Source organism: Musca vetustissima, unplaced genomic scaffold, assembly GCF_032173495.1.
Source record: "Musca vetustissima isolate MV318-11 ecotype Yass unplaced genomic scaffold, APGP_CSIRO_Mvet_v1 utg4905, whole genome shotgun sequence".
NCBI classification, from domain to species: Eukaryota; Metazoa; Arthropoda; class Insecta; order Diptera; family Muscidae; genus Musca; species Musca vetustissima.
The window spans coordinates 121,429-139,008 of NW_026874153.1; the positions used below are offsets into that span (position 1 = coordinate 121,429).

Below are 17,580 nucleotides of genomic sequence, written 5' to 3' on the forward strand. Positions count from 1 at the left end.
ATGGGTTCTAAAACAAAAATTTAATGTATGTTTAATGACTTTTACCAAGTCCAGTAAAAGCTTTTTATATTTATTAAAAAATAAACAGGACAATGACATGGTGAATATTATATTACTGAAAACTGCCTGAATTTTTATTCTGACTTTATACCGGCATTTTTACACCAACCTTATAATTGGCACTGGGAAAGCTTGCGCCTGACACAACAATGCAAAACTTTGACCAATCTCTTTGACAAAAGTAAAACTTTTTGATTCACCCGAAAATGTGGGAGCTTTTGCGCCAACAGGTTCTAGAAATAATGTTTAATAAATAATTAAGATCCGATCGACCTCTGCCTGAAATATTGGGTCTCGAATAAAGCTTTTAAAGAGCTTTAAGTATTTAAATTCATAAATAAATCATTAAAGCTTTTATTTACTTATTTCTATTAAAAACGTTTTCCTTATGATCTATACTAGATATGCTTGAGCTTGACAACTAGTCCTAAAAGCTCTTCTCTTTTAATTTAATTTGTTTAACGTTTACCTTATAATTGGTACTGGATATGCTTGAGCTTGACACAAAAGGGCAAAGCTTTGACCAAAATGGCGTACAAATGCGAAACTTGTCAAATCGGTTGAAAAGGTCGGAGCTTTTGAGCCGACAGGTTCTGGAAATTAAATTATGCAAGATTGAATAATTGATAAAGTAACATACAAATTAACTCTCCTCAAAGAACCAGTGGGTAGTGTAGCCAATTTGTGTAAAGCTTTCATATAGAAACAACTTTATTTTACAAAAATATACAATTGGGAAACTCTTCTTATTTCCAACCCTACTGAACCAGATGGTACTGTATTCAAAGCTTTATTAATTAATCTAAAAGCTTCATATTAAGAAAAAGTAAGCAACTTGAAATTAAATGAACTTTGTTTTATGAATAAAATAACTATTTGAGTTTGGCATAATATATACAAATTCCTAGGAAACCAGTTGGTGGGGTTCTGAATACTATAGAGCTTAAAGACCTAAAGCTTTATATATTAGTAAGTAATACTGAAACGTAAAAAATACCTAAAACAGTAAAATTTTAAAATTTCTCAAAAAAATAAGCTTCTATTTAAAGCTTATTTTGGAATAAACGTTTACCTTATAATAGGTACCGGATATGCCTGAGCTTGACACAATAAAGCAAAACTTTGCCCGTAATGACGTATAATTGTTGAACTAGCCAAATCTGAGGAAAATGTGGGAGCTTTTGAGCCCATTGGTTCTAAAAGAAAGCAAATGATACAATTTCGTTTAATATGTGAGACAAATATACCTGAAAGAACCCATTGACAGTGTAGCCCAAAAACTAAAATTTCAATTAAAGCTTTTTTATTTCGTAAAAGCTTTACCTCAAAATAAATAGTTAAAGCTTTTGTTTTTATATCTTAAAAGCTTTACCTTATAATCGGCACTGGATAAGCCTGGGCCTGGCATAACAAGGCAAAGCTGGAGGCATATTGGCGAGTTATGGTAAAACTTGAAACATCACTGGGCAGGGTAGGTGCTTTAGCACCCAGGGGTTCTAAAAATTAAGAACAAATTGTAAATATGAATATCCAAAAGCTTTAAAACTTTTGAACCAGTTGCTAGTGTAGTTGCCGAATTTACCTCCAAAAATGTTATTTGTCAAATGAAATTATGCCACTAATTTCTGTATGTGGAAACTTTTGCTACAAGATTGCTACCCATAAGCCAAATATACCTGAGAAATGTTTAGTATTTCCATGTTAAAGTTTTTCGATGAACCGCGTCCTCCTCCAAATAAATTATAATGTATGCAAACAAGCTATAAAGCCTCTATATAAAGCTATTACATAGCCCATCTTAAAAAGGATCATCGCAAAGCTTTTTGGTTTATGAATTCTTCAAAAAGTATATTACCTAAATATTGGCACCGGATAAGCCTGAGCCTGACATAGTAATACCAAATCTCTGCCCTGCTCCTCCCAAAATGTGCTACTCTTCAGTGTAGATGGAAAAGCAGGAGCTTTGGCACCCAAGGGTTCTGTAAATTCATCAATAATTTTAATTATATTCTTAAATATTTATACGAAAATTTGAAAACTGCCTGAAACATAGACTTTGCCGTTTTTAAACAAATTGAATTTTGAAAAATTACCTAAAAACTGGCACCGGATATGCTTGAGCTGGACATAATAGTACAAAATCCTCTCCGTGGGCCTGCCAATAAATGCTGCCCTTAGAGGCGGTGGCAAATGCTGGAGCTTTGGCGCCCAATGGTTCTTAAGAAGAAAGAAATATATTTTTCATATAGAACAAAATTAAGTGAGAATGAGTGAGATAGAATAAAAAGCTCTCTAAAGCCTTTTCACTGCCTGAATGTGTAAAGAAAATTGATAAAAAAGAAAGTGGAAAATTATTAAGAAGAAACTGGGCATTTTCCCTTTGAAATATTAGACGATGTGATTTACTTTCCAAGTCTATTATTCATAACATTTTACAGAACCAGTTGCTAGCAATATCGCCCCTTCCCTAAAATAAATTTCAAGAAAAGCTTTGAAGTGAAATTTTAAGGTAAGTGGATATTGTAGTAGAAAATTAAGATTTGTATTCACTGTCAAAAGTATGTTAAGCTTTTACATAAGTCTATAATACAGTACTGGATTAAAAGCTTTTAAGCATTGTAATCATTTTAACTGATTACCTAAATAACGGCACCGGATAGGCTTGAGCTTGACACAATAGTACAATGTCGCTAAAGCTTTTGCCTCGTACACTGCTAATAGTTGATGCAGTATTAAATGTGGGAGCTTTGGCACCCACAGGTTCTACAAATTAATAAAAAAATATAAGGTAAATCAATTTGTATTTAAATTTTATTTGAAAACTGCCTGAAGTATAAGTATATATATATATATATATATATATAACTTTAATTTTGATAATGACAATAATATATTTGGAGAGCTTTTACACCCAACAAAATAAAAAAATATATATTTTTGTAATTTTTACCTAAAAATAGGCACCGGATATGCTTGAGCTTGACACAATAATGCAAAGTTCTGACCTAAGGCCCGAGTATAGGAAAAACTGTTGGCGTCGTTATTAAAAGAGGGAGCTTTGGCGCCCAAAGGTTCTATAAAAACAGGAAAAATTAACAATAAACACAATAAGCTTTACACTTTAAAGCTTTTTCATATTAGATAAAGAGCTTTGGCAATGCAAACTTTTGTAAGATCAATTAATGACAGAAATTACAAGATGATTGCTGAAAGCTCAATTAGTAAATATTTTCGATGATGCGCTCCAAGAACTTTTAGTCATATATTTATCTAAAAATATTAGAAAGCGACATCTAAAAGCTTTTATAAATGAACATTATATTCTTTTAAATATTTAATTGGAAAGAATACAAAATTCTTATCTTGAAAACTGCCTGAAGTTAATGTTTATTACCTTATAATAGGTACCGGAAAAGCTTGAGCTTGACACAACAATGCAAAGCTGGTATTAACAGCTCTTAAAAAAATACTCCCATTGGAATCGCTGGAAAATGTTGGTGCTTTAGAGCCAACGGGTTCTAGAGATACCGAACAAATACATTTTAGATGTTATAATTTTATTTATTTTGTAAACTTTCATACGGTTTTATATTGAAAACTGCCCGAACTTAAATATTTATTACCTTATAATAGGTACGGGAAAAGCTTGAGCCTGACAAAACAATGCAAAACTGCTATTTTCAGCTTTTACAAATATACTGCCCTTGGATTCGCTAGAAAATGTTGGAGCCTTATAACCAACGGGTTCTAGGAAAACACAAAATATAAATATTAAAATAATTTTTTAAAAGCTTTCAAACTGCCTGAATTTGTTTATTTTATTACATTTTACTCTCTTCCTGAAAAGCTATATACAATTTTACCTTATGATAGGTACCGGATATGCTTGAGCTTGACACAAAAGAGCAAAACTTTGACCAATGGCACGTGTATAAGAAAACGAATTGGAGTCGGTATTAAAGGAGGGAGCTTTTGCACCCATGGGTTCTAAAAGTGAAAATAACAATATATATGTTATTGGGAATTTTCTTTGGAGTAAAAATAACTATATTATATTGAAAACTGCCCTGAAGTCTTTAAAAGCTTTGCATGAAATTTGAAATTATAATATGTAGCCTTTGAAGCCATGACAATACACAAGCTTTATTAACATTCGACATGAAAGCTTTTGTGTTAAATAATATTAAGGAATAAAAATACCAGTACTTCCCGCTACTGAGTGAAAAGTATTACAAGAGGGATTATTGAAGGTCCTCTAATTACATCGATTTAAATTGAAAGCTATTAACCTCGCATTTAAAAATTTACCTTATAATTGGCACGGGGAAAGCTTGAGCTTGACACAGTAGGGCAAAACTAGAATTGATGGCCCGCACAAACATGCTAACTTTAGAATCACTAGAAAATGTGGGCGCTTTTGCTCCAACGGGCTCTGTCAAAGGGAATAAGAAATACAAATTCTAGTAAATTATGGGAAAGATAATCGAAGATTTTCTTCCATCCTCTAAAGAACCAGTTGGCCAGTGTATGCACCCGAAAGCTTTTAATTTTTATTTATTTTTGGGTATTAATCTTTATTTATTTTTGGGTATTTTGAGCTTGTTATTCTATTATGTTAGTTTAGTTATTAGGGTAACCCCCTATAACGACACCAACAAAAGTGGCTGAATCTGCAGTCAAGAACCTTGGTGTAAGAACAACTTCTTCACAGAATATTTTCAATATAGGTCCTTGTTTCTACATAGGTTATTTTAAAAGGTCCCACCCCATTTTAGGTATATATTTTGAAGATTTTAGACGTATTTTCCAACCGAAGTTTCTTTTTGGGAGCTAATATAAATCTATGAAGGAAATTATAAGTATAGGTCCAGGTATAAATGTCCGCCACTTATAAATGGCCCGATATTTTCCCACCAAAGTGTCTCTTAATTGGCGTTCTGGGTTCTTGAGGCAGTAAAAATACCTTTGCCAAAAATTTCTGACATAGTTTTTAAAACGTACCTAAAATATGGCACCGGATATGCCTGAGCTTCACAGGTCAAGGCAATTGTTTCATTCAATGGCACAAATATTGTAAATCTTGAGGCAACACTGGGAAATGAGGGTGCCTTAAACCCTAAGGGTTCTGAAAATTTACAAAATTTTTTTGTAAAACGTTTCACTAAATTTTGAAAACTGAAAACTGCCTATTTTGAATGTTGAGAATTCGTTGTAAAAAATAATTAATTTTATTACCGAAATATTGGTACGGGATAGGCTTGAGCTTGACAGGTTAGTGCTAGTGTTGTGTTAATATCAGCATGATGGGCAAATGTTTGTACACCACCGGGGAAATTGGGCTTTCTTGAACCCATGGGCTCTGCGGAAAAAAATTTTTTGAAAGTCAGAAAAATATAGGGAAATAGAAATATGTACGTATCTGCCTGAATGTTAACGATGTGGGTGTAATTGAGGAGTTATTTGAACGTTGAGAATACGAAGTAAAAAAAATATATTTAAAATATATTACCGAAATATTGGTACGGGATATGCTTGAGCTTGACAGGTCAGTGCCAATGTAGAGTGAATATCAGCATCGTGGGCAAATGTTTTGACACCACCGGGGAAATTGGGTTTTCTTGAACCCATGGGCTCTGCGGGAAAATTACATTTTGTAAGTCAGAAAAAAAAATACAAAACTGCCTGAATGTTTAAGAATTGTCCGCTTCAAGTTAATTGAAATTCGGAAAAAGTGTTCACACCATTAAAGAAGGAGTTAGTCCAAATTATCCATAGCATAGCACATAAAATTCATCTGAGAGATTTTATCAATGTAAAAATTTTCCTTTGGGCTTTATAAAAAATAACCATAGAAAAGTTTTCATAAAAGAGAAATTCAACTGTATTTCTTATTTCTTTAATTTTCAATTATTGTTTATTCTTGAAAAATTCTTTATTTATCCTTTGTTTTTATTTTCCCTTAAACAATTTTTGAGAGAAAATTTGCCCATCTTTGCTAAGGAGACAAATTGTAGTTAATTCCATAACTCGAAGTCCTCCTAAGTGTAAGTTTTTTTTTTCAGCATAATAATGATGGGACAGATTATGGAAGCTCCCCTGTTGCTGAGTTTCACTTATGAATTGATATTATAAATTTAAGGTGTCTATTTTAGTCTGCTTCAAGTTAATTGAAATTTTCTCCAAATTCTCCATAGCATATAAAATTCATCTGAGAAATTATTTAATGTGAAAAATTTGGGCTTTATAAAAAATAACAATAGAAAAAGTTTTCCTAATAGAGAAATTCGATTACATTTTATATTTATTTAATTTGCAATTATTTATTTCTTCTTCAAAAAGTCTTAATTTATTTGCCCTGTTCTTAATTTCTACTCAACTCAAAAGGTCAATGTCAATATTAAAACCGACGAGGTCACGTGTGAATGAAATAGCAAAACAGAAAAAATCAAGGTTAAGTCCAACAACAACACCACCATCATCATCATCAACACCCGCCAAGCCATCAAAAGAATGCAACAAGTTTATGTTTTGTTTTTGTATGCGACAGGAAATCGTACGAGACGAGTCTAGCCAACGTCATCGTCGTCGTCGATACGATATACTCTGTGAAAACAAAAGAAATGAAATGAACAGCAGCAGCAACAACAACAGCAATCCAACGAGAAGTAATAACAACAAAACTTCTAACAAGTGTTAAAATGAAAGTGAATAAACCCGAAGTATACACAAACAACCAAACACACACACTCCATCGAATACACACAAAGTTATTGCCATTTTTCCATTGGCGCGGCTCATTGATGTCGAGAGCAGAATAAGAAGCAGCGGCAGCTTTTTTGTTATGGCCAAATACAAAAACAACTGACCCAAAAACGTGACTAATATTGTTGTTCATTCATAAATTGGCAAAGAGAGGGAGATGTGCTACCGCTCTCTTTTTCTCTCATCGCACATGTGTTTTTGTTATTCTGTTTTGTGCTGCCCATTCTAAACAAAAACGTAAAATCCACAAATACCACCCCATTCATAAGAAAAAATTGTAAACAGAGAATATTCCCAAAGAATGTCCCAATGAAGCGAAGAGAGAGATAGAGAAAATTAATACGAGAGCAACAGGTTTTGTAGGGGTAATTGTTTTGGGAAATTTTCTTGCATTTCAGGCATGCCCAATACAAAACAAATCACTATTGTTGTCTCTCTCCTCTCATTACTGTTGTCTCTCTCAAAAGGGAAATAAAATGTACCACATTAGAGTGAAAGAGCTAGACAATGTTCTCATGAGAGTCAGCTGTTAACTGGGAGTAAGAACCGCTATTTTACTTTGCTGTTTACTTCATAAATTGGCACAACAAAAACAAATACCGGGTTGTGGAGTTTGAGTTGTTGATGGGGGTATTGCTTTGTGTGTGCTGTTCCCATTGGTGTGTGTGTGTTTGCTGTTGGCTTTACTTTGTGTCGGTGTGAAAGAGCGCCAAACCATTTATTTTGTTTTTTGTTATTGTGTGTGTCTGTTTTGGTGGGTAAACAAAACTATATGGCATTGTTGTTGTTGTTTGTTGTTGTGGGGGGAGTGCAGGGTGTAAGCAAGCAATGTTTTGTTGTTGTTGATGATGATGGGGGTATGTAAGTGAGATAGTAGTAGTTGTTGTTGTTCTTTTACCGGCACACACCACTAGATGGAGTAAGCTGTCGTAAAACGTGATTTTATTTATGAAATGAATTGACGACTGCCTGTGGAGGTTTGGATTTTTTGTTTGGTTGTTTGCTCTGCATGTCTCTCTTCTCTCCGTAGTGGATAACTTTATTCATATATTATTAGGTACTGTCTCCATTGGGTGTATTGGGTGGGCGTTAAATATAGAAGAAATTATTGAGAGTTGAAAGATTTTTTTTGCGTACGCAAAAGCAGATGAATGAAATATATGTAATATAGACGATGTGTGGAAATGATAGCAGCGTAGTAAATTATACTAAATGCAAACGATAACGTAAATTTTTAATATGTTGATGGGAGACAAATTTTTATTTGGTCAACAACATTTGGAAAGAAGAAAGATATTGACAGAAATTCGTGGAGGAAAAAAACAAATATTGACATGGTAAAAATGTGTAGATATTTTAAATTTAAAGGGATGAAATTCGAGGAGAAATAGAAATAAATATTGTCATGGTAAAATGTGGAGGAATTTTAAATTTAAACTCCGATTTATCTCACATTCAATACAGGCAAGGAAAATTTAATAAGTCATGGGAAAAGACAACCCAAGGGCAGTTAAAGTTTTTCCAAATTTCAAATGGGTATTGAAAATGGTTTAGATTTAATTTATATACATTTTGACTTAAAATAAAATCTATTCTCAATTAAAAATATGACATAATTAATTAATTTTCTCTCGAATAAAAATTATATTATATAAAAAATATTTTTTTAATAAAAATTATTTAATTTTCTTTAAAAAAAGTATGTAAAATATTTTAATAAAAATATTAAATATTTCTATTTTTTTTTCTTCTGATTTCAATTAGAAGACATTTGTATTTATTTAAAAGTTGCCTAAAGCCTATACTTCCCCCAAAGTTTTTTTTTTAATTCAAAAATATCCATGTTTATTATAATTCCACTTCTCTTCCCATAACCAACCTAAATGCCGGCACCGGATATGCCTGGGCTGGACACAGGATGGCAAAACTGCTGCCCCATTTACGTTCAATGCCCGACCATTTGATGTCGCCAGACAATGTGGGGGCTTTGGCACTAACTGGCTCTAGATATAAATTAAAAAAAACCCAAATAGACAAATACAAAAATTGTCAATACATTTTTGGTAATAAAATGAAAAACTCGTTTTTTCATTCATTAGCAATTTTTCAAACATCTAATATAAAACTAATCTTAGCAAAAAACTTGTAATGCATTATAGAAAAAAAAATCTAAGAAAAATATGAGAAAAAATAGTAAAAACACTTAACCTGAATGCTGGCACTGGATATGCTTGAGCTGGACAAAATAATGCCATATCGTGAGCTTGCTGACGTTCAATCCATGAACGTTTTATGTCGTGCGACATAAGAGTGGGCGCTTTGCCACCCACAGGTTCTACAAAAACAAACCATACAAAAATATATTTGCGAACAAATCAGAATTCGAAAGGTGTTATTGAAAACTGTCTGAAAATGTTGGAATCACGGTGTAACAGTTTGAAAATTTATGAATTAAAATTCAGAGATATTATAAAAAAATATTTAAAAATATTCTGTAGTTTTCTTGCAAAACTATTTACAAAAATTCTGAATTTTATACAAAAAGAGAATTTTTAGAGAATTTGGAAAAAATAGTTTAAAAAATTCAAACCTTGGAAAAGTATTTTTGGTTGTATTGAAATAATTATTTTTAAAAATTCAGTCCTTGAAAAATATTATAAAAAACTACGCCTATATGGAGCCTATTAAAAACAAAAAACCTACGGGACCTTGAAAAAAATTAAAAAATCTACACCGATATGGATGTATTTTATTTTAAAAATAAACGCCCATATTTTAAAAAATCCACACGTATAGAAAGTCCCTGAAAAATATTTAAAAAAAATATGTTTTTATTTAGACTTTGAAAAATCCACGCATGTCCAAAATTCCAATTTCCCCTTTTTCTGAGGAATACACTTAACAGCTCGAAATTATGCGATGCGGGTCTTCAAAACTTAAATTTCGGATATTGTAAACCCTATTACCCCCTCTTACCTAAAATATGGTGCTGGATAGCCCTGAGCAGGGCACAGCAATGATAGATCATGATTTTGTCTTAATTCCAATGGTTTTTGTTGCAATGATGGTGTCTTGGGAGGGCTACTCGAAATGGGTTCTGAGGAAAAAATATAATATTTTCAATTCTAGAAATAAAAACTTGGGACTAATGAAAACTGCTTGAATGTTGGGAGGGCTAGATCTATTTTCTATAATTCTTTTTATTTTAATTTTTATTTTTTTAACAGTCGTACCTAAATGCTGGGGCCGGATAACCTTGAGCTGGACATAGCAGTGATAAATCGGACGATTGTTTCAATTCAAATGGTTTACTCATAATCGAGGGTATACGTGGTGCGGTACTGGAAACGGGTTCTAAATAATCACAAAATTTACTATTTGTTTTTAAAATGTTGGAATTTTCTATAGACGTCAATATTATTGAAAACTGCCTGAAGAATATTTAAGAAAGTGTCATGTATTTTTATTATTGATAATTGGAAAATAATCATCTGACATCTGTTGCTGACAAATAATATATCAAATAAAAAACCAATTACAAAGAATAGCCGGACCTGTAGAGGTCTTAACTAAAGCAAAGAGTCATAGATAGGGAGGTCATAATTAAAAAAATCGCCAGAACATTCGGAAAGAATATTAAGAATATTTTATCTATGTTAAGGGAATATATGTATTCCTAATAACATGTAAAGTCAAATCAAACATCGAATAATGCCACCTACTGGGTGATAATGACAGTAGCAAAGACAAACACCACTGCTTCATAACATAATTCAATGTTGGATGCAGTCACGACATCTATTGGGAGATGTTTGAAGAAGCTATGGAAATATTTTCCAATGCGAAATAAAGAAAGTGTCAAAGAAACCCCAAATCGTTAAATATTTATTAATGAAGAGCCATTAATATCCACGGTCAAATTGCCCTCTATGCAGAATTAAATGCCCAGTAATGTTCTCTTCTGGCAAAAATGGTCACAATCTAAGTGGCAAAGACACTAACCATTTCCTGAATTGCCAACGAAACCCTGATCTATTTGATCTAACCAGAGGATTTCTTATGGTGAAATGAGCACCACAATTAAGACAACAATAGAGGAAAGTACCAAAGAAACGCGGTCAATCATATCCACAATCAAATTGCTTGCTAGATTGAATTAAAGACCAAGTAATACCCTCTTCCGGCGAAAATGCCCACATCAAAACAGCAAAGACACTAACCACTTCATTACCAAATGGAGCCGCTACCTACCTAAAAACCTGATCCTGGGGTGAAAATTGCCACACTTAAAGTTGCAAAGGCACTAACCATTCATGGAGTGACCTATGGTGTAGTTTTTGTCACGAAAAAACTGACATCCTTTTAAATTAATTTAAGAATTTTTTAACCAATTTTCATTAAGTAACCTACCTAAAACTTGGTGCTGGATAACCCTGAGCTGGACATAATATAGATACACTTTCATGATTATTCACCACATTTGGTTTATAGGTGTGGGCATTGATTTTTGGAGGACTACTGGAAATGGGTTCTAGAATATGAGATAAATAAATTTAGGTACAATGTAGAAAATGAAACTGCCTGAATGTATCGAAGTACAATAGAAGAATATAATCTTTTCAAAGCGACAATTCCAAATAAAGACACAGAAAATTAAACAAAAATCCAATATAACATAAAAAAGTAAAAATTTCCTCAAAATTCTCTTTTAATGGATAATCTTTAAACGAACTAGTTTTGAGATGCCTTCCAGTGACTTATAGCGTTCGGTTCGCTCCACAAAATTAACTAGGTCATTCTATTAGTTCCATAGTGCAATCATTCATTGGTCTACCACTGTTAATTTGGTCAATGTATGGGAAGATCTAGATGAACGATTTGATCCAAAGGAACTAGGTTAACAAATTAACCGAGCCTAGTGCCTATCATTCATTTTGCAGAATAATTCCTTTGAACGAACTAAGTGAACGCAAAAACCTAAACCAGTACCCATCGCTCCGTTAGTAAATAATGAGACCCATCCCTAATAACACATGAAAGGAATCTCTATATTACTTCTGATGAGCTGGATTTTCAATGTAATATAAATCTATCGACATTTTGAAATAATTAGGGAATCCCATTTTTAATATGAAACTTTATAGTTTAAAATCCAGATATTTTTGGAACATCACAATCATATCTGGTTCCAAAATATTCTCTATTTTCTTAATTTTAGAAATAAAATTAAATTTACCTAAAAGCTGGTGCTGGATAACCCTGAGCTGGACATAAAATCGAAACACTTGTTGTCTGTTTTATGCTCAGGGGCGAGCACTGACTGGTGGCACCTTAGGTGCGGTACTCGAAACGGGTTCTAGGGAAATTATTATTTATTTAATTTAAATATTAAAATATGTTCATGGGCTTATGATGCTTAAATTAAATATTGAAAACTGTCTGAACTGTATATGTTTGTGTTACCTAAAAAATGGTACAGGATAACCTTGTGCAGGACATAGCATAGCAAATGTGGAATTTCCTGGATATGTTTTCATATCGAATTTGGCCAGAGATGCAACTCTGGGTAGGGTGCTGCTAATGGGTTCTATAAGAAAATTGGTGATATATTAGAATAAAGAAATATATACAATTGAGGATTTTGAAAACTGCCTGAATTGGGAAAACCAAATCTTAAATAAAGAACATATTTAAAAAGGCCAAGAACGTTTTAGAAACTCTTTTAAAAATGTTGTTATTGAGTCCCAAAAGCTTTTCCCGAAGACCTAAAATAAAAGGGAATAAGGACTTTTTTCTTTCAAAAGTTTTTAAGCAAAACATATTTCGAAATATTTTTATTTAATATAAATGTATTAAATACTTTTATTTTATTCCGGGAAAAAACATTTTTATTTGCCACACAGTAGAATATGTGTAAAAACATCAAAAATCTTCCAAATACATATGTGTTGCATTTGTCCGCTGATCCGCACTCCACGAAATTTCTCAACAAATGAGAAAATATCCACACACCAGGCCACAGACGTCACACACACGTCAAACATGGCTTCGATTCACAATAAAAACGATATGAACGAAAGCATAAAAGACGGTAGAAGCAAAATTAACGAAAGAACCGAACCTAGTACCGGTTCGTTCCCTTTGCGGGACACTTAATTTGAACTAGTTCCTTTTCGAACGACCCAACCATATTTAATAGAGAAAATTGGGAAATAGCTTTAGACCTTCCAGAGATATGGGTCGCTGAAGTCGTCAAATAGCCAGTTAGAAAAAAAATAGTGGATACCGCCATACAAAACTCGACATCGAAATTTAAACCCACCCTTAAACCCATATTGTGCATGATTCTATAGTCGACTTCAACACGTTTTAACAAAATGTATAGGTCCAAATCGTTACATATTTTTCTCTAGAGGTAGGTAGATCTAAAAACTTTACCTAAAACTTGGCACCGGATAACCCTGAGCTGGACACATTAGACTAACCGTACCCTGCAGACGTACAAATTCAATAGCTGTCTTTTGTATCAATTGAACTCGTGGAGCAGCGCCACTAATGGGTTCTACAACAATATTTAAATGAATTTTATTAATATAATAGCATTCTGGAAGTATGAAACTAGAACTACGTGAAAACTGCCTGAATATTTTAGAGGTATTTATTTAAAACCCCTCCCATGAAGTTTTGTGTTAGTTACCTAAAAAATGGTACCGGATAAGCTTGAGCTGGACACAACAGAGTTACACTTTGTGCTAAATATACATCAACATTGCGTGTCTTATCACCAGATGTCAGGCGAGGACTTACAGAGCCAACGGGTTCTGAAAATTTATAATTATGGGTCTGAGGTTTGGATATGGAAACTGCCTGAATGTTTGGGTTCATTTTGATAATTTTTAATGATAAGGGAGGAGGTGAATTGATTAAGGGATATTACGAATTTTTTAGAATATTTTTTAAACATTTTTCATAAACGTTCTGATAGATCCTACAGTCTTTTTTTGGTAGAGATCGATATGAAAATAACTCAAACCAGGAAAATAAATCAAATATTTTTAAAACCCAATTTTTGTTGGTTGTTTTTTTTTTTTTTGTATTATTATTAATTACCTAAATCTTGGCACCGGATAAGATTGTGCGGGACATAATAAAGTTAAACTCTCATTTATTCTGGAGCGCACCATATTCAGTTCATCCTGAGCATTAATTTTGGGTCCAACACTGCCCAAAGGTTCTAAATAAAGAAGAAAAATAAGAAATATTTTTCTCAATGCTTTTTGAAAACTTGAATGCTGGGATGCGGAACAGTTTTTCTCTATTTTAATAATATCCGTTCTTTGCTTGAAATACTTCTACACGAGGTTCAATACACACATTTCCCTCGAAAAATGCATAAAGGAAAACTTCACCCTGATTAAAAAACTATTATAGTTTCCTATTTGGGGAACTTTTAGTCGAAAGATTTACATTTTCACATAAATGTTTCAGCATGGACGCAAATCGTCTATTGGAGGATGGTAAACCTTCGATATAACTCAGCTTAACTTTTATTCCTTATGAAACACCCCGAAGAGATACAAAATCCTTTTAAACAACTCAATATTTTTTATATCCTATAGAAAAAATATTTTTAAAATATATTGAAAGCTATATTTTCCCAAGAATTACCTAAACCATGGCACTGGATACGATTGCCCAGGGCAAAATAATGTTATGCTATGTTTCAAGCGGGCCTCGGCATTTTTTAAACGATTTTCAACCGAGATTTTTGGTGGTACACTGCCAATGGGTTCTGCAAAGGAACACAGATCCATTTAATTTCAATTTCATAATCACAAAACTGCCTGAATATACGATTGAGAACCTTTACAAATTTTGTAATCAATTTAACAAATTTTGTTATCAATTCAATGAACACTTTTATCAATTTAATGAATTGTGATGTAATTTATGAATTGTGATGTAATAATGTGATGTAATTTATTTATCGATTTGATAAATATTTTAATTAAAATAACGAACTATTTTTAATTTGCTTAGCCTGAATATTCGATTAAGGACCTTTACAAAATTGTTCATTAGTTTAACCAATAATTTGATCAATTTTACGAAAATTGTTATCAATTTAACGAATTTTTTTTTATCAATTTAATGAAAATAGTTATCAATTTAATGAAAATTAATCTTAATTTAATAACTATTTTAATTAATGTGATGTAATGTGTTTATCGATTTGATAAATATTTTAATTAAAATGACGTTCCATTTTAATTGAATTTTAATTTGATTACAAGGTTAATTGCCATATTTTTCTTTTTCGTACCTATAAGCAGGCATTGGATATGCCTGAGCCGGGCAAAACAATGAAAAACTGGCACCCAATTTGGCACCAGCATCACGCAAACGTTCACCGATGCTTATTTTGGGTCCCACATGACCCATGGGTTCTAAAACAAGAATAAATAGAAAAACAATCACATTGAGGTGTGTGCCAAGTTATTCCTAGAACTGAAAACTGCCCAATGTTGCTCCCAAGAAATCTTTTTTCATATTGAATGATTTTGAAAATTCAATTCTTAACTAAATGTTTACCTAAAATATGGCACCGGATATGCTTGAGCTGGACAAAAGATGCTAACAGTTCCATTGATGGCCGTTTCGGCGTCATTGCGGCGATTTGCCAAGTTAATGCGGGGTCCAACACTTCCCACAGGTTCTGTTCAAAAAATTAAGGCGTTAAAAATATAATTAATTACAGATTTAAGTTTGTATTGAGAACTGTACTGAATGCGGGTTGTAGGGAGGGTAATATAGAAAATGTTAGTAACCAATCTACGTATTTGAATTTTATACATCTATAATATTGATATGAAGGTGGCGCTAATATCTTTATTATAATCACTGCATTATGTTGCCTAATTTTAGGGGTTTTATTTGTTGCCAGTTTAGAATAAGAAAAAAGGACGATGAGGAATGCAGCCAAATAAGAAAATTCCTACACAGAACATTTTTTGAATTATAAATTAATATTTGATTTTTATTTTTATATATACTAAAGCCTACTTTTCAGCTGACATACCCCTAAAATCCTGTTAATCAATTGTCCACAAAATTACTTTTACAATAAAATTATTTTGGGATATTCCCATGAGATTCCTGTCAAGACACCTTAAAGTTTCATAAAATTAATAGAAATTATTGCCTACTTTAAGGCCGTTTGCACATTCAACAAATAATTGCCTACCTATAAGCCGGCACCGGATATGACTGGGCTGGACAAAATATACTCAATGATGTCTCAATTCTAGCCTCAGCATCTTTACGCCTCTCACCCACACTTATTTTGGGTGGAACACTGCCAACAGGTTCTACAATAGAAAAACAAATGATATCCACAACAACAACAATGTCAAAAACATCATCAAACAATCAAAACACTAAACTATAAGTACTTAAGTAGAGGCAAGTGATTGAAGATGAAGCATAAACTTTTCCGAAAAGAAAACTTTTTAGATTTTAGCCTTTTTGGATGTTGGGTTAGTTGGTCGGACGTTGAAGGAAAAATGTCAATAACCTTTAATAGGATCTTACTGGAGCAACAGAAAACAAATTATTATAAGAAAACTTTTCGAGGATGTAAAAATTCGAATTACCTGTAGGCAGGCACCGGATATGATTGAGCTGGGCAAAATAGTGCAACAGGTGCTTGTTGGTGTACGGCGGATTTTTGCAATTGTTCGGCCATGTTAACACGTGGAGCAACACTGCCAATGGGTTCTGGGACAAGGAAAGTGGAAATAGAATATAAGAAAATTAAAAATAAATTCCACTCGCTAAAACACTACACTGAATGTTGGGGGTTTCAAGTAATCACATACTTTTAGGAGCTTTTTACTTCAGGGGAATATCGGGTTTTGTAGTAAATGCATAGTTTTAGGTGCTTTATATTTCAGATATCTCAAAATGTATGCTGTCTATTTTTGAATTATAAGATCGAACTCAAGGCAGTGCATACCGAAAAAATATCTGTCTTTCAAGTCATTTTCAGCAATCTTTTATGGGGATGATTGAACTTCGAAACATTAATGCTGGCGCAGAATATTATGGATTATACCACAATGGGACCACTTTTATGATTTCTTGTAGGACCCACTCTAACATTTGATTAAAGAAAATATATCGGAATTTAATCGTTTTTTAACAAAATTACCTATAAACTGGCACTGGATATGCCTGAGCTGGACACAGTAGAGCTATAGATTTGCCCTTGTGAGTTATGTCAGTTATTGAACTGTCTTTGGTATTAACTCTGGGTCCAACACTAGCGACGGGTTCTGGAAACAGAAAATTGCATCCAAAATAATTTTAAGAAATTAAAAAAAATTTTGAAAACTGCCCATTGTGAATGTTGTGAAACAAGGTAAACCAAAATTCATTGCATACTTTTAGGCTCATCGTAGTAAACATTAAATTAAAAAAGAAAATATTGCCTACCTATAAAATGGCACTGGATACGATTGGGCTGGGCATAACAAAGCTATACCTTTGCCTTGATGTATAGTATCAGAACTCAGACTATCTTTGCGATTGACTCGAGGACCCACACTGCCCAAGGGTTCTAGAAAAATGAATTATTTTTTCACAAATGTTTATTAAAGAAAAAATATTGAAAACTTTTGGGACCCGAATGTTGGGAGAGAAGAAAATCGATTAGGAAGAAGAATACATTTTTAAAAATGTTAGGCCCCGAATATTGGA

General features: G+C 32.8%; 1 protein-coding gene across 1 annotated transcript in view; it reads right to left on the minus strand.

The window, feature by feature from the left end:
* The window catches only part of LOC133331161 (cell adhesion molecule Dscam2-like), a gene marked incomplete at its 5' end in the record, with an annotated part of 125,867 nt that overhangs the window by 92,555 nt on the left and 15,732 nt on the right, over nt 1-17,580 (minus strand). The window lies entirely within an intron of this gene.